Source organism: Bombina bombina, chromosome 4 (assembly GCF_027579735.1).
Source record: "Bombina bombina isolate aBomBom1 chromosome 4, aBomBom1.pri, whole genome shotgun sequence".
NCBI classification, from domain to species: Eukaryota; Metazoa; Chordata; class Amphibia; order Anura; family Bombinatoridae; genus Bombina; species Bombina bombina.
The window spans coordinates 1,232,227,229-1,232,249,509 of record NC_069502.1 but is presented as its reverse complement, the minus strand read 5'-3'; the positions used below and the strand labels follow the sequence as shown (position 1 = coordinate 1,232,249,509).

At 40.4% G+C, this 22,281-nt stretch overlaps 1 protein-coding gene across 1 annotated transcript in view; it reads right to left on the bottom strand.

The window, feature by feature from the left end:
• The window catches only part of SLC22A7 (solute carrier family 22 member 7), a 387,518-nt gene that overhangs the window by 301,442 nt on the left and 63,795 nt on the right, over positions 1–22,281 (bottom strand). The gene's annotated exons all lie outside the window — the stretch shown is intronic.

The window sequence follows — 22,281 nt, the reverse complement described above, 5'->3', positions numbered from 1 at the left end:
TACTAGGATAGGTTTATTGCGTTGTGGGCTATGGCGGTTTAGGGGTTAATAATTAGGCTTATTGCGTTGTGGGGGGTTGTCAGTCCAGGAGTTAATACATTTATTATTAGGAGTGAGAGGGGGGATTGCGGATATAGGTGTCGGGATGATGTTTAGGAGGCGTGTTAGACAGTTACGGGAGATTTGATAAGTTAGTTAGTTTTTTTAGGCGATGGCAGTTTCTAAAGTGCCGTAAGTAACTGGCGACTCCAGAAATTTGTAGTTACGCTCATTTCTGGACATCGCTGGTTTATCAGACTTACGGCACTTTAGCAACTGCCGGTGACTTATATGTAATACCCTGATGTGCGAGGTGAAACTACGGGCGGCGCGGGTTCCCTCGCTTGCGCCAAAAACTACGCCGTATATCGGATCACGCCCCAGATTCCTGGTTGAGAGAATTATTGTATTAATTAAATCATTTTCTTTATATTCTACTGAGTATTTCATAAAAAAAAAGACATGAAAAATTTGAATGTCATACTCAATATGTAACTTCCTCTTTAGCCAAAAATTAATTTGCCTCCATAACTGAAAAATCTTTGGGCACAACCAAAAATAATGAATAATATCTGCTTTCTCTGCACTACACTTGGGGCATGTTAGCTTGAATCCATACCATCTAGTTAGACTAGCATTAGTTATGTAGACTTTCCTGATCAATTTCAAATGTGATTCTCTCCAATTGGTGGGGACCCAAAATTTATTACTTATATTAAAAGACTGTTTTATTTTGCCTGTCGTTAAACTAGGGAACTCTTTTTGCCACTTGTCTTTTATCGCCATCAGATATTCTTCATTTTTAAAAGAATCATGTTATAGACTATTGAAATTTTTTGTATAATAATAAAGGAATATTTTGAAGTAGATATAAAATTTTAGGAAAAAGAATAGTCTTAAGTAACATTACTCGAGCCGTTAAGGATATAGGTAGATTAGACCAAATTAATAGTTTCCTTTTGCATTCCTCAAATACTTTGGGGTAGTTTAATTCATAACAGGCCTCCATATTTTTAGACAGTATAATGCCTAAATATTTCATTTGTAATGTTTCTTTAAAGGGTAATGGGCTTTTAAACTCAGGTAGCTTGTTTAACCACAGCCATTCCGACTTTCCATAGTTAATCGTATATCCTGATATCTCAGAAAATTGTTGACTTTCATTTAACAATAAAGGCAACGTTTTTTCTATGTCACTTAGATATATCAACAGGTCATCTGCATATAATGAAAGGACCATTTTTTGATCTCCAACATGAATACCAGGCAAACATTCTCTTAGGAGAATTGCAAAAGGTTCTATTGATATATTGAATAATATCGGTGATAAGGGGCATCCCTGACGGGTCCCTCTTTGTAATCTGAAATTCTCTGACGTAGTCCCATTCACTACCACAGCAGACATTGGATTAATGTATAAAAGTCTTATTAGATTTATAATATTATCTTTGAAACTGAATTTATCTAAGGTCGTAAATAGATGGTCCCAGCTAATATAATCGAAAGCTTTTTCAGCATCGACTGTAAGAATTGAAGCATCCAACAACCTATCCCCATTCCCATTCCTGATTTTATCTTGGATATATTCCATTATCAACATTGTTTTCTGTATATTTTTTTTTTCTCAAAGAAGCTTTATTAGCAAGAGAAAAAAAAATTCAAACATGGTATGTACTGCATATTATACATTGCAATTTGTTAATGTACAGTTGTACTTATTATCATCAACGGCTTATGGTTCATATTGCATACTCTATTTAAACAGCATAGAGAATCCATTTAAGCGCAGGAGTGGTCATCCGACTATTCTCTACTTATGTCAAACTAAAGTTGTTTACAGTAACTTATAAGATAACAACATTTTTCCTTGTTTATAACATAAAGAACTTTGAATGAAATATAAAAAGAAATCATCGGGCACAGATTAACATACAGTGCATCATATCTACAGCTTACTTATCACATGCAGCTGAGAGTATCTAGGTGTCCGATGCAAGTATCCTCAATCAGAACAAGATAAAGAAATACAGAAAATAACAAGTTATAGATTAAAGAAGAGAAGGAAATAGAACTAAGGGAAAGGAGAAAAAAAAACATAGGGGAGGGAGAAGGGGAGGAAAACGAAAAAGGGGAAGGGAAACAGCGTCGCACAATGATTGTAGTGAACTTTATCAAGAAAATCAGAGTCTCCGTCCCTCCCAGGTCAGTAGGATCATCTCATGTGTACACAATTTACAAGTTTTCAGGTAGTGGTATCTCTCTAGTTTTAGTTTATCACCTATCTTAGACTTCCATTCCTGTAAGCTTGGAGTATTTAGTTTTTTCCAGTATAAAGGAATCAATCCTTTCGCACCATTCAGCATTAATAGCAGAAGCAGATACTTGTCTTCTCCAATAATTTGGGCAATTTGTGGTGTATTAAATAACAAGGATTGGGGGGGATGATGACTCCTAGGATTCTACTCATCTCACCCAGTACATCATCCCAGTAAGGACGTATGCGCGGACATGTCCATTAAATATGTAGGAGGGTACCCTCTTCTCCACACCCTCTCCAGCATCACCCACCTATATGTGGGTATATTTGTTTCAGTCTATGGGGAGTCAGGTACCACCTACTCAACAATTTGTAGTGCATTTCTTGGATTCTAGCCGAGACTGAAGCCTTTCTAGTCCTTTCAAAAATCTTAGTCCACTCCTTATCCTCTATTTTTAGTCCCAATTCCTCCTGCTACGCCTGTGTGTAAGTTGGAATAGTATGCCCTCCCCCAAAATTAAAATTTTGTACAGTTGTGAGATCAAATGGGTCGGATTCTGGGACATTGTGCAGATGTTCTCGAATGGGGTTCTTTGTCTCGTCAGGTCAGATCTCTTCTTATGGGAGTTAAAATAGTGTACAATATGTGCCACCCTAAACCATGATGTGAAAACTCCACTATCCCACTTCAGTTTGTCCTGTTGCAGTATATTATAAATTGCGGAGTCTGAAAGACTATAGGCTTTGTCTGAATGACAAGGCCCCGCCTCGAATCCCAGATCAGGGTTTTCTTTAATGGGGTAACCGGTGAGCAGGGAGTGGAGATATAAGGCGCTTTGTTAATTAAATTATCCCACCTAACAAGAACTTCATCTATTAACGGGTATTGTTTAGTCACTGGAGGTCTATGGCTAGCGGTAACCCATGCCAGAGCACCCACATTACCTCTCTTCAAAATTGCATTGTCAAGTTGAATCCATGCCTTCTGGGGGGAATTACGACACCACTCCACAAGTCTCTGGAGGGATATCGCTCTCTGATATAGACGCAAATGAGGCACCCCCAATCCCCCTCTATCTCGGGGTAAATAAATTCTCTTTCTAATTCTCGGCTTCAAGTCATTCCAAACATAAGCCTCTATTGTGGATTGTATTTGCTGTATAAAGTGGGAAGCTGCAGATGAAGGAATAGTCTGCAGTATGTAAAGTACTCTTGGTAGCACATTCATTTTGACCACCCCTACACGTCCGAACAAAGAAATGGTTTTATTTTTCCAATTAGACAAATCTCTAAGGATTTCATCCCTAATAGTCTTATAATTTAATTCCATCAAATCTTTCATATAGGGTGTGATTGAGATACCTAGATATCTCAATTTGTTGTATGCTATTTTTATCGGGCATCCCCTGTTAAGGGCCTCAAATTCAGTATGAGATATTGTAATATTAAGAATCTCAGATTTTGAGGGGTTAAGGAGGAAATTTGATACGTTGCCAAACGCTGTAAATTCAGCAATGGCCGCATTCGAAGACTGTCTCGAGTCGAGATCAGTAGCAGGACATTGTCCGCATACATAGCTAGTTTATGTTCAAAGCCTCTTACAGTTATCCCCTTTATCTGTGGGTTAGCTCGGATTTTACTCGCTAATATTTCTATCGTAAGGGAAAAGAGAAGTGGTGATAGAGGGCAGCCCTGTCTGGTCCCATTTCTAATTAAAAAGGTGTTAGAGAGTGTGCCATTGACCCTTACCTTTGCGTTAGGCGATGAGTACAGCGACATCACCCTATTTATAAATTTGGGCCCAAAACCGAACCTATATCATGTGTGTTGCATGAATGACCAGCTAATCCGGTCAAATACTTTTTCAGAATCCGTTGAGACTAGGGCTAGTGGAACCTTATTGTTATGGGCGTAGTTTATTAATTGAAGGACTTTTAGGGTATTGTCTCTCGCCTCTCGTCCCGGTATAAAGCCCACTTGATCAGTCGAAACTAACTGTGGGAGATACCTGTTAAGGCGGTTAGCAAGTACTTTCGCCAAAATCTTAATGGCCGAGTTGAGTAAAGAAATGGGGCAATAATTCTCTGGCCTATTTTCGGGGCTTACCCAGCTTTGGGTGATATGAGCCTCCAGCATTGAATGTGGAAGAAGCGGGGCATCAGATAGAGAGTTGAATATGTTTAACAGTTCTGGGACCAATGTATCTACGAATAGTTTATAATACTTGGCTCCATATCCATCCGGCCCCGGGCTCTTGCCTGTTGGAAGATCTTTAATGGCTTGTCTATTTTCCTCCAATGTAAATGGGGATTCCAAGGCTTCAACTTCTTGTACTGAGAGTTTTGGAGTATCAACGTTTGCGAGATATGTCTGTATTTGTTGAGCCTCCCGCACCTGAGGGGGGGAGCCTTCAGCAGCCCCACTGTTACCCTGGATATTATATAGGGATTCATAGTATGAGCTGAATATTTCAGCAACCGATTTCCCATCTTCTCTAGACTCCCCATCCTGATTTATCGTTTGGTGGACATAGTGTTTTCTTTTTTTGCGTGCAATGGCTCTAGCTAACAACCGTCCAGCCTTGTCGCCATGCTCAAAAAACTGTTGTTTCAAGATCAAGGCTTTTTTTTATAATCCTCTTGCAAGAACTTCAACAGAGCCGTCCTTGTCTGGACTAGGTTCATTCGAAGCACTTCGTCAGCTGGTTTTGTCTTATGCGCTCTTTCTGCTATCTCAACCCGAGAAAGTAAAGTCTGGTACAACCCCCTCCTATATCTGACAATCCTTGCTTTTTGTTTTAGAAAGAGACCCCTGATTGTGCACTTGTGTGCTTCCCAGATTGTTGTGCTTTGAGAGCCTGAGCTCTCATGTATCTGAAAAAATTCAACCAAAGCTTTTTCAATATCTGACCTGAAAACCTGATCATCTAGAAGTGTGTCATCTAGTTTCCAGATGTAGGGCATGACAAGTACATTGGGCCAGTGAATCGAGCAACTGATTGGGGCATGATCTGACCAAGTAATGGAGTGTATATTGCTGCCAGTAGTGATGGTGAGTCCTGTAGCATCTGTAAACAGATAGTTTATTCTAGAATATTTTCTGTGGGGGTGGGAATAAAATGTAAACTTCTTAGTGGTGGGGTGTTACATGTGCCAAATATCATGTAGCACTGTGTCTCTCAGAGAAGAGGCCATGCGCTTAAGAGTCTTGTGAGGGACGCTGGAGATACCATTAGAAGTGTCCAATGTTGGGTCTAAGGAAGCATTAAGGTCCCCTCCCAAAAATAAGATGCCAGACTGCAACTCTAAGATTTTGTGCATCACAGTTCGGAAAAAGATGTGTTGCGATTGATTGGGACAATATACGTTTGCCAATGTAATGGGGTCTACCATATAAGGAGCCAATGAGAATCAGGTATCTGCCTTCCGGATCCCTGTGTGCCTGAAGGAGCTGAAACGGTGTGTTATTACTAATAATGATACCCACTCCATTCTTTTTCCTGGGGCCTGACGCAAAATAAGCAGTGGGGTAGTGATGATTAAACCACCGGGGTTCATGCGCTGCAGCAAAGTGCGTCTCTTGCAGGTAAATGATATCCCCACCCTTTCTATGTAAATCTCTCAGGACAATGGAATGTTTACCGGGGCTATTCAGACCCTTAGCATTTATAGAGATCAATTCTATTGGTTGGGATATGTTTCCAATCCGCGGGCCCGCCATTTAGCCAGGGAGAGGAGAGGAGAGAAAGAAAAAATTAAATTAAAGGGGAAGAGGGAGTGGGAGAAAAGGAGAAGGGGAGGAGAGGTAAGGTAAGGTGAGAGATAAGAAAAAGGGAGAGAAATGGAGAAGGGTGAAAAAGAAACAGCTAAGCAGTAAAAGAGAAAGAGCGCCTTGAGTCGCAAGGCAATAGAAAAGATTAAAACAAAACCTGTGTTTCTGGAGCTAAAAGTTAGTTTTCACTTATATCAGGATGCGCACAGGTGTATGACATTTCACAAAGAACTACTATCAAGTAACAAAAATATAACAACAGGGGTAGTGTTTCCTGTATTCTTACCTTTTATATAAACAATAAAACATTAAACAGTAAATAAGTACATTCTTGGGGTGCATATTTCATATCTTTCCCTACATGGATATGAGGCAATGTTCAACCTTTATCTATTTAAGGGTGAAAACTGGACATTTGCTATGGCTATTTTTGTAACAGAGAATAAAGGCACCATAGTATGGTCCCGGGGGCAGACACCTCTTCCTAGTCCTGGCGTTAAGGGCATTTCCCTCTCGAGTGTCTCTGGGATTGGCGGAGCGCTCGTACCAACTAAATCTTCCCCTCACTTGGGATCTTATCTTTGATAAAAATTTAACTCTATAAAATTATGCGGTCTCGACACCTATGATCTATCATAATTAGGGGTTGTAATTAACTAGATCTTGAAAGGATAGTCAAGAGCCACACCATAACCTTCTCAAGTGTCATCTCAGTGATCACCTAACATCAAAACCAGTGTCTAATCAAACAGTGCAAACGGGACCACTAACATTACATATACATTTGTTACATCTAGAAATAACAGCATGATAAACATGAGTAGAAATCGTGGCGGCAAGAGTGTAGCAGAAAACTAATTGTAAAGTTTCCTTAGCCACCTGTTTAACCCCTAATATGTGCTTTATGCGGTGTTGTGCCCCCTAGACCCACGTGTTACATAACAATACAAACAGAGTAATCAATACTATATAAAAAAATGCAAAACATAAACTTATCTGAGACGGCCCTCAGAGTTTAAGTAGCAGTTTTCAGTCCATTCTTTTGGAGATTATATGATCACCCCAAGGATATCTAACTGTCCATTTTACTAGTATCTTCGGATCTCAGCCTGGGAGTTGCTGAATTCCATCAGGATCTTTGTTCACTTGGCCCTCTGGGGCTACCGACATCTTCAAAGGAGACCTTATGTTAAGGCCGAGGGCTTGATTGAAAGATGGTAGATCTTCTAAAGTTCTAAAGACATGTGTGGCATTGTTCTTGGTGACAATTAGACTCGTAGGAAAGCCCCATCTGTAGGGGATTTGTTTGTCCTTCAGGACCGATGTAATAAATCTGAGATCCCTTCTCTTTTTTAGTGTGGTCGGGCACAAATCCGAGTACACCTGTATCTCTACGCCTCTGAACTCTAAGGGTTGTTTATTTCTGGCCAGTCTCAAGATATCTTCTTTGTCCTTAAATGATAATAATTTTATTATTATATCCCTAGGAGGATCCCTACTTGGGGGCTTGGGGCGCAAAGCCCTATGTGCTCGTTCTATTTGGATTTCAGGGCCTGAGTCAACATTTTTAAGGTATTTGACAAATTCTTGAATATATGCTTGAATTGCAGGGGGTTCAACCGTCTCAGGGACACATCTCAATTTAAGGTTGTTTCTTCTACTACAGTTTTCTAAGTCCTCAATTCTCTCCATTAATGTGTGCACCGTGCTTTCCTGCGCCTGCAAAAAGCTAGCTTGGAGTTGTAGATCAGAGCTGAGTGCTTCATGTTTCTCTTCTACCTGGGTCACTCTATGGTCCACTGTTGATATATCTCTCTTCAGTTCAGTGAACATTGATTTGAAATCTTTCATAGCTTCTTTTATGTCTTCCTTAGAGGAAAGATGACTGATGTCCTCTTTTGTCACACAATTTAGATGCTTGACCACAGTGTCAGAGCTATGTACTTGTGCTGTGGCGGCCACCACACTCGAATCATGTCTTCCCGCTGACACTGCTGGGTCTGTGGCTATTAAATAATTTTCCATCATGGAGGATTGAGTGCTTTCTGTAGGTCTGGTATTTCTTTTATTTGACATCTCAAAACTCTGAACTGTTGTCACAGGTGGTGGTATCTTTCAGGTGCCCCCTCTGTGGTGTGAAGGGGGTAGTTGAGGCCTTATACAACCTACAATAGAGAGACCCCACGGCAAGAGCTATACACAAAACTGAGGTCTGGGGGTGGATGGCAATCAGTTTGAGACCCCTGCAATGAATAAACTGTTTAAATATACTCTTACAGAGATATAGGAGTTATTTTGTAGACTTTGAGCCCAGCTCCTGTGATAAATTAGATCTTATGTACAGAGTGTGATCAGGACTGATACAGAGCTGTTATCTATATCCCCTCTCCGGATTGCCTTATAAATTATTGCAAGGTGTCTGCCTGATTTTTGGCAGGTAAAGTGGCCGAGACAACAAGCCCTTCAGAATTGCGGCCTACCGCGGCCTAAACCAAACTGCCACGTGTGTGTTAGCTTTGTGACGTATGGCTCAGGCACCGAATGATGCAGCGTCAGTCAGGCCGATGGGGAAGTTAGGTGAATGGAGGTTAATGTTCTTAGAGCAGGGTAGTACTCCTACTTATATCTGCACCCAGATCGTTAAGTCCGCTAATATATCGCCCCTGTTGTATGCGGGTAGGCTATGGCGGCCGGAGCGTCAAGCAGTACTGTGACCTTTGCCCTCCTCTGTCCCCCAATATCCGTCAGTCTTTTTTGTGAATGAGTGAAACGATGCGGCAAAACCAGCCGAGCATTGGGAATATTGTGAAAAGTAACTATTAAGTAGATTATGAAGCACTGGAGAGATTTCTTCTATTAATATTTGGTAGAATTCTGCCGGCAATCTATCGGGCTCTGGAGCTTTATTAACTTTAAGGCTTTTTATTCCCTGTTTAATTTATTTTAGCGCTATTGGGGCATTAATGGATCTCATTATCTCTTGTGATAGTTTTGGTAATTTGATTTTATCCAAAAATTTATTTTTTGCCTCTTGATTAATTGTACCTGCGGTATATATTTTTTTAAAAAACTCTAAAAAAGTCTTCTGTATCTCTTTGTTTGTAGTAAATCTACTTGATCCCTGTTTAATTGCCGCTATATTATTATTATATTATATTTTTTATTCTACTTTTTTTTATATGTGCTAGATATTTGGCAGACCTTCCCCTAAAGCCACCATACAATGCTCTCATACGCATATCTTCTTGTATTACGTTTTGCTTTAAGAATAAATCTCTCTGCGTCTTTAGACTTACATAATTGTCCCAATGAACTTTCTTTGGTTGGGCTACATATAAATTAAAACTATTTTTCACAGCATTAGATAGCTGTTCCTCCTGATGTTTATTTTTCTTTTTATTCTTACAGAGATAAGCCTCTATCTCGCCCCTTAAAACTGCTTTTCCACATTCCCAAAACACTTCATATTTATTTTATATGCATGATTATATATTGTATATTCTTGCCATCTATTCTTAAGCCAGTTTTGAAATGCATTGTTTTGTGATAAATATTTTGGGAAAAATAAGTCGTTAGTAGGGTGTCTTTGGTAAGTTCTTAATTCTATATCTAGTAAAATTATAGCATGGTCCGATATCATTATGTCACGTATTTTTGTTCTTACTTTCCTACCAGTCATTATGTCAGCTATTAAAAACACATCGATTCGAGAAAATGTCTGGTGCGATTTAGAGATACAGGAAAAAGCCTTGATATCCTTTGTCCCAGTTTTATGGCAGAATTGATGTAATATCCGTATATTCCTGTCTCTTTTATTCCCACATTTACTATTTAATCTAAATTTGTAGAGAAATCCAAATTGAAATCTCCACCTATTATCAAATTTTGACCTCTATAGGTCATTAATTTTGCTGCTAGAGAATCCCAAAATTGGAAATCCACCTTATTTGGTCCATATAAATTACACAGAATAAACAATATATTATTTATTTCAATATGGACAATCTGCCTATTGGATCTATTATTTTCTTTGTTATTCTATATGACAGTTGCTTATTTATTATGATTGCTACCCCGTTTTTCCTATTATCGTAATCAGAGGTGATTACTTCACCCACCCATTTAATCTTTAATTTTAGTGCTTCTTTTTCTAATAAATGTTTCTCTTGCAGGAATGCAATGTCCAGTTTATGTGAGCCCAAAAGTTTGATTATAGATTTCCTTTTCTCTTGTTAAGTGTGTTCAGTCCACGGGTCATCCATTTATTTATCAATTTATGGAATATATTCTCTCCCCAACAGGAAATTGCAAGAGGATCACCCAATCAGAGCTGCTACATAGCTCCTCCCCTCACATGTCATATTCAGTCATTCTCTTGCAACTGAAAAGATAGGACGTTGTGAGAGGTTCTGTGGTGTTTTTATACTTCAATCAAAAGTTTGTTATTTTAAAATGACACCGGAGTGTGTTGTTTATTCTCAGGCAGTATTTGGAAGAAGAATCTGCCTGCGTTTTCTATGATCTTAGCGGCAGTAACTAAGATCCACTGGCTGTTCTCGCATATTCTGAGGAGTGAGGTAACTTTCAGAAGGGAATGGTGTGCGGGGAACCCTGCAAACAAGGTATGTGCAGTAAATTATTTTTCTAAGGAATGGAATTGACTAAGAAAATACTGCTGATACTGATGTAATGTAAGTAAAAGCCTTTAATACAGTGAGAGCGACTGTTAACAGGCTGATTTAAATATATACAGTAAAGTAATTTTCTAAGGAATGGAATTTGACTGAGAAAATGCTATTAATACTGAAGTGATGTTATAAGCCTTAAATGCAGTAGGAAGACTGGTATCAGGCTTATCAATAGAGATACAAGCTCATTAAAAAAGGGATGTTTAAAACGATTTTACTGGCATGTTTAATCGTTTTGTGAGGTACATTGGTGATAAAACTTGTTGGGGCATAACATTTTTCCACATGGCTGACAATATTTCTGCATAGAAACAGTTAACTGACACTCCCAATATTGTAATATTGAGTAGGAGGGGCCTATTTTAGAGCTCTTTTGACGCAGTAAAAAATTCAGGCTCTGTCTTCCTGCTTCCTTCTGCTTGACCCGGGTCGTCTCCAGACAGCTTAAGGGACTTCATAAGTCATTTTGAGGGAGGTAATCAGTCACAGCAGACCTGTGACAGTGTTTTTTTGACTGTATTAATAAACGTTTTTTTGCTTATAAAAACCGTTTGGGTTTTAAGGGGTTAATCATCCATTTGCAAGTGGGTGCAATGCTCTGCTAACTTAATACATTTACTGTGAAAATTTGTTTGCTATAACTGATTTGGTTCATTGTTATTTCAACTGTGACAGTTTTCTGTGCTTCTTAAAGGCACAGTAGCGTTTTTCTTTATTACTTAAAAAATTATTTACAGTGTTTTCCAAGTCTGCTAGTCTTATTGCTAGTCTGTTTAAACATGTCTGACACAGATGAATCTGTTTGTTCACTATGTTTAAAGGCCACTGTGGAGCCCCACAGAAACATGTGTATTGATTTTACTTTAAATAATAAAGGTCAGTCTTTATCTATAAAGGAATTATCACCAGACAACGAGGGGGAAGTTATGCCGACTAACTCTCCTCACGTGTCAGTACCTTCGCCTCCTGCTCAGGAGGCGCGTGATATTGTGGCGCCAAGTGCATCAGGGACGGCCATACAAATCACCTTACAGGACATGGCTAATATTATGAATAATACCCTGACAGAAGTATTATCTAAATTGCCAGAATTAAGAGGCAAGCGCGATTGCTCTGGGGTAAGAATAGAGCGCGCTGGTGCTACAAGAGCCATGTCCGATACTGCGTCACAGTTTGCAGAACATGAGGACGGAGAGCTTCATTCTGTAGGTGACGGATCTGATCCAGGAAAACCGGATTCAGAGATCTCTAATTTTAAATTTAAGCTTGAGAACCTCCGTGTATTGCTAGGGGAGGTTTTAGCGGCTCTGAATGACTGTAACACAGTTGCGATTCCAGAGAAATTATGTAGGCTGGATAGATACTATGCAGTACCGGTGTGTACCGACGTTTTTCCTATACCTAAAAGGCTTACAGAAATTATTAGCAAGGAGTGGGATAGACCCGGTGTGCCCTTTTCCCCACCTCCTATATTTAGAAAAATGTTTCCAATAGACGCCACTACACGGGACTTATGACAGACGGTCCCTAAGGTGGAGGGAACAGTTTCTACTTTAGCCAAGCGTACTACTATCCCGGTGGAGGATAGTTGTGCTTTTTCAGATCCAATGGATAAAAAATTGGAAGGTTACCTTAAGAAAATGTTTGTTCAACAAGGTTTTATCTTACAGCCCCTTGCATGCATTGCACCTGTCACTGCTGCTGCGGCATTTTGGTTTGAGTCTCTAGAAGAGGCCATTCACTCAGCTCCATTGGATGAAATTATGGACAAGCTTAAAGCACTTAAGCTAGCTAATGCATTTGTTTCTGATGCCATTGTACATCTAACTAAACTAACGGCTAAGAATTCCGGTTTTGCCATTCAAGCGCGCAGAGCGTTATGGCTTAAATCCTGGTCAGCTGATGTGACTTCTAAATCTAAATTACTTAATATTCCTTTCAAGGGGCAAACCTTATTCGGGCCCGGCTTGAAAGAAATTATCGCTGACATTACGGGAGGTAAGGGTCATACCCTTCCTCAGGATAAGGCCAAATCAAAGGCCAAACAGTCTAATTTTCGTGCCTTTTGAAACTTCAAGGCAGGAGCAACGTCAACTTCCTCCGCCCCAAAACAGGAAGGAACCGTTGCTCGTTACAGACAGGCCTGGAAAACTAACCAGTCCTGGAACAAGGGCAAGCAGGCCAGAAAACCTGCTGCTGCCCCTAAGACAGCATGAAGGGATGGCCCCCTATCCGGAAACTGATCTAGTGGGGGGCAGACTTTCTCTCTTCGCCCAGGCGTGGGCAAGAGATGTCCAGGATCCCTGGGCATTGGAGATCATATCTCAGGGATATCTTCTGGACTTCAAGGCTTCTCCTCCTCTAGGGAGATTTCATCTTTCAAGGTTATCAGAAAACCAAATAAAGAAAGAGGCATTCCTATGTTGCGTACAAGACCTCCTAGTAATGGGAGTGATCCACCCAGTTCCGCGAACGGAACACGGACAGGGATTTTATTCAAATCTGTTCGTGGTTCCCAAGAAAGAGGGTACTTTCAGGCCAATTTTGGACCGAAAGATTTTAAACAAATTCCTAAGAGTTTCATCATTCAAAATGGAAACTATTCGGACTATCCTACCCATGATCCAAGAGGGTCAGTACATGACCACGGTGGATTTAAAGGATGCCTACCTTCACATACCGATTCACAAAGATCATCATCGGTTCCTAAGATTTGCCTTCCTAGACAGGCATTACCAGTTTGTAGCTCTTCCCTTCGGGTTGGCTACGGCCCCGAGAATCTTTACAAAGGTGCTGGGCTCTCTTCTGGCGGTTCTAAGACCGCGAGGCATAGCGGTGGCTCCGTATCTAGACGACATCCTGATACAGGCGACAAGCTTGCAAATTGCCAAGTCTCATACAGAGATAGTTCTGGCATTTCTAAGATCGCATGGGTGGAAGGTGAACGTGGAAAAGAGTTCTCTATCACCTCTCACAAGAGTCTCCTTCCTAGGGACTCTGATAGATTCTGTAAAAATGAAAATTTACCTGACAGAGGCCAGGTTATCAAAACTCTTAAATGCTTGCCGAGTTCTTCATTCCATTCCACGCCCGTCAGTGGCTCAGTGCATGGAAGTTATCGGCTTAATGGTAGCGACATAGTGCCATCTGCGCGCCTGCATCTCAGACCGCTGCAATTATGCATGCTAAGTCAGTGGAATGGGGATTACTCAGATTTGTCCCCTCTACTAAATCTGGATCAAGAGACCAGAGATTCTCTTCTCTGGTGGTTATCTCGGGTCCATCTGTCCAGGGGCATGACCTTTCGCAGGCCAGATTGGACGATTGTAACAACAGATGCCAGCCTCCTAGGCTGGGGCGCAGTCTGGAATTCCCTGAAGGCTCAGGGATCCTGGACTCAGGAGGAGAAACTCCTCCCAATAAATATTCTGGAGCTAAGGGCAATATTCAACGCTCTTCTAGCTTGGCCTCAGCTAGCAACACTGAGGTTCATCAGATTTCAGTCGGACAACATCACGACTGTGGCTTATATCAACCATCAAGGGGGAACCAAGAGTTCCCTAGCTATGTTGGAAGTCTCAAAGATAATTCGCTGGGCAGAGTCTCACTCTTGCCACTTGTCAGCGATCCACATCCCAGGAGTGGAGAACTGGGAGGCGGACTTTCTAAGTCGTCAGACTTTTCATCCGGGGGAGTGGGAACTCCATCCAAAGGTATTTGCTCAACTGGTCCATCGTTGGGGCAAACCAGATCTGGATCTCATGGCGTCTCGCCAGAATGCCAAACTTCCTCTTTACGGTTCCAGGTCCAGGGACCCGGGAGCGAAGCTGATAGATGCTCTAGCAGCTCCTTGGTTCTTCAGCATGGCTTATGTGTTTCCACCGTTTCCTCTGCTCCCTCGACTGATTGCCAAGATCAAACAGGAGAGAGCATCGGTGATCCTGATAGCGCCTGCGTGGCCACGCAGGACCTGGTATTCAGACCTAGTGGTCATGTTGTCTTGTCCTCCATGGACTCTACCTTTGAGGAAAGACCTTCTAATACAAGGTCCTTTCAATCATCCAAATCTAATTTCTCTGAGACTGACTGCGTGGAGATTGAACGCTTGATCCTATCAAAGCGTGGTTTCTCCGAGTCAGTTATTGATACTTTGATACAGGCACGAAAGCCTGTTACCAGAAAAATCTACCATAAGATATGGCGTAAATACCTGTATTGGTGCGAATCCAAGAGTTACTCGTGGAGTAAGGTTAGGATTCCAAGGATATTGTCCTTTCTACAAGAGGGTTTGGAAAAAGGCTTATCAGCTAGTTCTTTAAAGGGACAGATTTCTGCTTTGTCTATTCTTTTGCATAAGCGTCTGGCAGAAGTTCCAGACATCCAGGCTTTTTGTCAAGCGTTAGCTAGGATTAAGCCTGTGTTTAAAACTGTGGCTCCTCCGTGGAGCTTAAACTTGGTTCTTAAAGTTCTTCAAGGAGTTCCGTTTGAACCCCTTCATTCCGTTGATATTAAACTTTTATCTTGGAAAGTTCTATTTTTGATGGCTATTTCCTCGGCTCGAAGAGTCTCGGAATTGTCTGCCTTACACTGTGATTCTCCTTATCTGATTTTTCATTCAGACAAGGTAGTTCTGCGTACTAAACCTGGGTTTTTACCTAAGGTAGTCTCTAACAGAAATATCAATCAGGAGATTGTTGTTCCGTCATTATGTCCTAATCCTTCTTCAAGGAAGGAACGACTTTTGCATAATCTGGATGTAGTCCGTGCCCTGAAATTCTATTTACAGGCAACTAAAGATTTTCGTCAAACTTCTTCCCTGTTTGTAGTTTACTCTGGACAGAGGAGAGGTCAAAAAGCTTTGGCAACCTCTCTCTCCTTTTGGCTTCGTAGCATAATACGTTTAGCCTATGAGACTGCTGGACAGCAGCCCCCTGAAAGAATTACAGCTCATTCCACTAGAGCTGTGGCTTCCACCTGGGCCTTTAAGAATGAGGCTTCTGTTGAACAGATTTGCAAGGCTGCGACTTGGTCTTCGCTTCACACTTTTTCAAAATTTTACAAATTTGACACTTTTGCTTCTTCGGAGGCTGTTTTTGGGAGAAAGGTTCTACAGGCAGTGGTTCCTTCCGTTTAAGTGCCTGCCTTGTCCCTCCCATCATCCGTGTACTTGGCTTTGGTATTGGTATCCCATAAGTAATGGATGACCCGTGGACTGAACACACTTAACAAGAGAAAACATAATTTATGCTTACCTGATAAATTTATTTCTCTTGTAGTGTGTTCAGTCCACGGCCCGCCCTGTCTTTTTAAGGCAGATCTAAATTTTATTTAATACTTCAGTCACCACTGCACCCTATGGTTCCTCCTTTCTCGTCTTGTTTTGGTCGAATGACTGAATATGACATGTGAGGGGAGGAGCTATGTAGCAGCTCTGATTGGGTGATCCTCTTGCAATTTCCTGTTGGGGAGAGAATATATTCCATAAGTAATGGATGACCCGTGAACTGAACACACTACAAGAGAAATAAATTTATCAGGTAAGCATAAATTATGTTTTTATTGGGGATGAAATTCCACCTACATTCCATGCTGTTATTTTTAACTTCTCACTCATTTACTTCAAATATGTGCTTCAACATAGCTCCCCGTAGGGGGCCTATTCCATAACACTATAATTAGGATCTGGTCATTTACCCCAAACATATAGAATTTCACCAGTGGATCACTGCATAAAAAACAGGAGAAAAAAAAGGGGGGGGAAACCCCCTCCCCCTCCATTTAGCATGCATCATCAAAAAAAGAGAACAAATAATACAGAGCAATCCCAAACTAAAATTCTAAAAATAAAATTGCATATCATCTCTGAACATATAGTACAAACCTATATGCACATTTCCTGCCTACAGTATGTATAGGATATTTTTATTAGGTTCTCCATCTATTAACAGCGTTAGCCTTGCCGGATAGATTAATCTAACATTATAATTTGCCTTAATTAGCTTAGTACAGAAGGGAGACATTAATCTTCTTTTTGCAGAAGTTTCTGCTGAAAAGTCTTGAAATAGCATTATTTTATTTTGATCTAACACTACTGGGTTTATTTTCCTATAATTCCTTAGCATATAAACTTTATCTGTGAATTTTAAAAATGTGGCTATTATAGGTCTAGGTTGTGATGTGCCATCAGTATTCCTGCGGCTTATCCCTGTTCTATGTATTCTATTTGTATGGGCTGAATATCCGGATGCATATTTAGTAGATTTGGGAGAGTGTTAGTAATAAAATGAACTAGATCTTTAAATTCTGCTGTCTCAGGTAGGCCTATAATTCTAATGTTATTGCGACGTGCCCTATCTTCTAAGTCTTCTACTTTTGTTTGCATATTATCTGAGTTAATTTGTAACCTTGAATTGGTTTGTTCCAACTGAATCATTCTATCCTCTAAATCTGAAACCCTGGTTTGTATCTCGTCTAGTCTAGAAGTAAATTGTCTAACTTTGGTTGATAATATATTAATATCTTGTTTAATTTCTAGTTTCAGGGCTTCTAACTGTGATGTGAATACTTTGGATATTTGTGTGACTATATCAGCTGAATTATTTGCACTTAATTGTGGCTCATTATCTGATTGTAGTATATCAGTACTTGGCTCTGAGCCTTTTAAAGTATTTTTCTTTTCTCTGTGTCTTGGAGGCATGGCTGGATAGCTCCCTTTAGAAGTAGATATATATCTTTCCATCAGGATCTTTTAATAATTAGGGAGCTTGTGAAATATCTTAGTGAAATATATACAATGTGAATATATAACCCTGTATTAACAGAGCTGTGAACAAAAATAAGTGCATAAACCACTTCTTGAGTGGCAATACTACTTAATGTGGGAAGTAATAGACTCCAATATTGCTTAAGTATCAATACCTATATGGTGCCTATAATGATAAAAAAAAAACACAAGTGAAAGTGAATATGGCCTTATCTCCAAGACTAGGCCTGAATCAATATACTTATTACACAGCCAATACCTTAAAGTTAACCACTTTATTTTATATGGTTTAAAGAAGTCTCTGAAGTCAACACTTCCCACTAACTTAGGCCATACATTTTATGCTGCTTTTAATGGTTTCCTAGAAACTATAGCAGCGTCTATATCTACAATAAACACCAAAATGAAGTTTTAATCTCTAATTAGCTAGTATATAGTGTCCTGGGAAAAAGCTGTCTTTTTACGGCCTTATCTATGGGTCTTTCTCTGCTCTTAGTAACTTACAGTTATTAGGCAACCGTTTAGATCTCAAAATCATTTGCAAAATACAGAATATATGCGTTCAGACAAGGAAAAAATATAACCAGAGATAATAGGACCCAATAGGGCACTTTCTACATTCAACTTCTACATAGGGGTTGTGGGAGCTAAACTTGAATCTCCTATCCCTATGTTTTACCAGAGTGGATACAAATAATGTGTAGACACCCAATTAAAGGTTTCAATCACCAGTTAATTAATATATAATGTCCTGGACAAAACTTGTGGCAGATGCTAACAGTCACAGAATATTTTGCATATACTGAACCTGCTCTTTTATACAAATATTTATAGCTCTTTTTTCTGCTCCTACCCGTGGGTTATGGGAGCTGTCCCTTTTAAATTCTTATCAGTATGGATTATAAGAGTTATAAAAATATAGACTCTAGATCACATAGACAGGCGTTCAAATGCGAGGGTTAATATGGCTGCAGAAAGTGTAATATCCCAGTAGCTATTTCAAGCCTTTATTGACCAAGAACTGTTAGGCAGAAACCCTTTTTTCTCTTTTTCTTTTTCCTCTTCATTCTTTAAACTTCTACACAAAGGATTATGGAGGTTTTTTCCAACATTTATGCCCTTAGATTGACAAGGCTGCCTAGCAAAGTTACCAAAATCTTCATGCAGTAATAATAGCCTAACAGTCCCTTATCTGTATGTCCCCATTCAATAGGCCCAGTCACTAAGTCACTGTTATACTTTCTAGGACAGCTTCTTAGTATACTCTGTCCAATTTATTAAGGAAAGCAGCCGATTGTACGGGAGAAAAAAGAGGGCTGTGTGTTGTCAGCATGTAAGGGAAATAGATAGATAGTACCTGTAGGAGCCCCTGTGGGACAAGCTCCTAAATCTTATTATAGCCAAATTCAATTTCTGTTTGCCTCATAAGCCATCTTCCTTAACTCTGGTCATACGAAAAGCATCCTCCCCTCTGCAATCCTTCTGTGCTGTGCGTGTGCCTTGGCAGATCCGTTCGCCGATTAAACACCTCTCTTCCGGCGTCTCCTGCTCACATCACCTCTTTTACTGTGCTGCCTCCATGGGACCTGTAATACCCAGTATTGTGATGTCAGTGGGTATGCGGTTGCTCCAGCAACAGGACCCCGCTATTCGTGGAACGTCCGAGGCGCTGGAACCACCAATTGATCCGGTCCGCTTAAAGGCTTGCGGTCAAGGATCACTGCGCCATAGGGAGCTGTTAGTCAGAGCTCGATGGAGGGGCGTTCATCCACAAGCGCCCTACTTGCTCCGCCTCTTCCTGGATGTCGACCGGCTATTCAATCATATTACATAATTTATCAAGGCATTTATAGAAAAACAGACAGATCCCAATCCCTATTTACCCCTTAGGCTCCATAGTTCCTAGTTTAAAGATCCAAAAACATTCACGTTGCTTTAACAAAAGCTCCCTGTTCCCTAATCTATGTGGCATTAGCGCATTTTCAATTATTTGGAATCTCAGTTGATTAATTGAATGACCCATTTTAATAAAGTGGTGAGCTACTGGGGCTTTGATATTACCGGTCCTAATATTGCTTTTATGCTCAATTATTCTGTCTTTAATAACCCTTGTTGTTTCCCCTATGTAGCTCCGCCCACAGGGGACATTTAATTAAGTATATCACAAATGATGTATAACATGTATGATAACCTTTAATTTTGAACTTTTTTCCTGTGATAGGATGAAAAAGTTAGGGCCTTTAATCATATTGTTGCAACATGAGCAATTTAGGCAAGGGTAACACCCTTCATTTTTACAAGTAATAAAATTTTATTTTTTTTAGATTTTATATTAGACCCCACATCAGCTCTAATTAACTGTTGTTTTCTTAGATTTAGGCCCTGTTTGTATGCGGGCATAGGGTAATTCTGGAACTCCTTAATTTCTGGATTAGAACTGCCCAATGTTTCTTAAAAATACGCTAGATCTGGTCCGATTGTGCGTTAAATTCAGAGACAAATACTATACATTCCTTCTTTTTACTTTTCTTAATTGGATTCAAAAGAGTCTCTCTAGAAACGGGCAAAGCATATTTAATTTCTTTATCAATTACAGAGGGCGGATATCCTCTATTTACTAATCTGTCGCCCATTTCTTTGAATCTCACTTTAAGAAAATTGTCATCAGTTACAATCCTACGGGCTCTTAAGAACTGACTACGAGGAAGGGCTTTAAGCAGGGACGAGGGGTGGGCACTGTCAAAATGGAGCAGGCTATTGCGATCTGTGTCTTTCCTAAATAGATCTACCTTTAAAGCCCTACCATTCTTTATTACTTTAGTATCAAGAAATGTAATATCATCCTCACTCCAAGATAATTTAAAGTTGATATGTCTAGTAGCACCATTTAAATCAGTCACAAAAGCCATTAGGGATCCAGGAGGCGGAGTGAGCGGCTGATTATGATGGCCGCACTTCATTAAGGCTCTGTAAGCAAGCTGGGCATAATGGCCTCTTAAACTTTTAAAAATCAGAGCTTGGCCGACATGAGACCTGGATACAGGCACCGGAACATCTTGTGGACATACCGCACTAATTTTCACTGACCTAATCTGATGCTGGCAATGGATATCGAGCAGCACTCCACACACCCACGCTGTTTATGAACTGCGCCACGGACTAAAAAGGTACTCAGTACATTTGCCTCACTTAGCTTCACAGTGCACCGGAACACCGCACATAATACCTGGGGGCATAGATGCAGCTTTACTGACCACTGAGGCTTAGATAATCGAGGTGTCAAGCTGCTACGCTTTGTGGGCTACTTAACTACTCAAGGCAACTAGTTATATAAGGCCTGTGCAATTTACCACTGATACAGAGAGGCCCATGAGCATCTTACTTCCTGGGCTTTTATTAGTTGCAAAGGCTGCGGAACATAACACACTCCCCTCCCTTTTCCCACGGTTCTTTGTAACAGTGGGTCATATCCCCTGTCCTTTTACCGAGATTGCTCTGTGAGAGCACCTACCCCGGGGAGCTGTGTGAGTTTTCTAAGTCTGTCAAGCAAATCAGACAGAAGGATCTGTGATACTTTCTCCCTACTGAATTTCTACCAAATACATATTATGTCCCAAAGAAAACTTACACGAAGTGACAAGTCTCAGAAGACACCGCCATCAGGGCAGGGGGCTATGAACTCTTTTTTCAAACAGGCAGACAAACATTAAGCCAATAAAGAACCTGACATAATGCAGACACCTCATGATGAAAGCTCTAGCAATGCGACAGAAGCTGCAATAGACCCACAAAAGAGCCGACTGACACGAGGAAAGATTTAGAGGCATTCCTGAGACAATCCCTGGAAACGAGATATTGGATTATTTACATTCATTTTTCGCAGATTTAGCAAAAAACAACTCAGATGATTTACCGGACATAGTACTGGACAGAGCCCATCGATCCTTACGCCCTAAGCCGGCAGAAGGCTCACCACCAAGAGACATAATTGTACATTTTCAAAACTTTCAGCACAGAGAATTGATATACAATTATTCTAGAAGGCAACAACTCACCATGTTCCAAGGACAACGCATCCAGGTATTCCAGGACCTTGCAGAAGCGCAGAGATTTTTCTGCATTAACATCTCACCTACGCACGCTAAAGATATCTTACAGATGGGGCTTTCCAACCACCGTAATAGTTGTTAAAAATGCGAAAAAGTATGACTGCACATCTCCATCAGACACTGAAAAGTTTTATCAACTGCTTAGTATTCCAGTTTTGGAATTGCAAGATTCTCCTACTCAAGCATCTACTTCAGCCAAACATGATGCACCTAGGCCACAAAGGCGCCCTTGGTCAGAATCTGCCACGAAACAAAACAAGAGGCGACAACCTACCTCTTCTGATAGTGCCAACGATCCCCGTTGAAAAGAGACACGTAACTATAAACACTTAACTTGAGTATTTAGCAATGTCATGCTAATGTCTTTTTTTTTCATATGTATTGAAGAGACTATATTTATCCCGCTGTAGATTTTTGTTCCGTTACAGAAGCTATTTTACAGTTATTATGTTCAAATGTAATATAGGTACAGGGAGTGCAGAATTATTAGGCAAGTTGTATTTTTGAGGATTAATTTTATTATTGAACAACAACCATGTTCTCAATGAACCCAAAAAACTCATTAATATCAAGGGCGCGATCCGATATAGATCGCAGTTTGCGGCGCAAGCGAGGGAACCAGCGTCGCCCGCAGTTTCAGCTCGCAACTCGAGC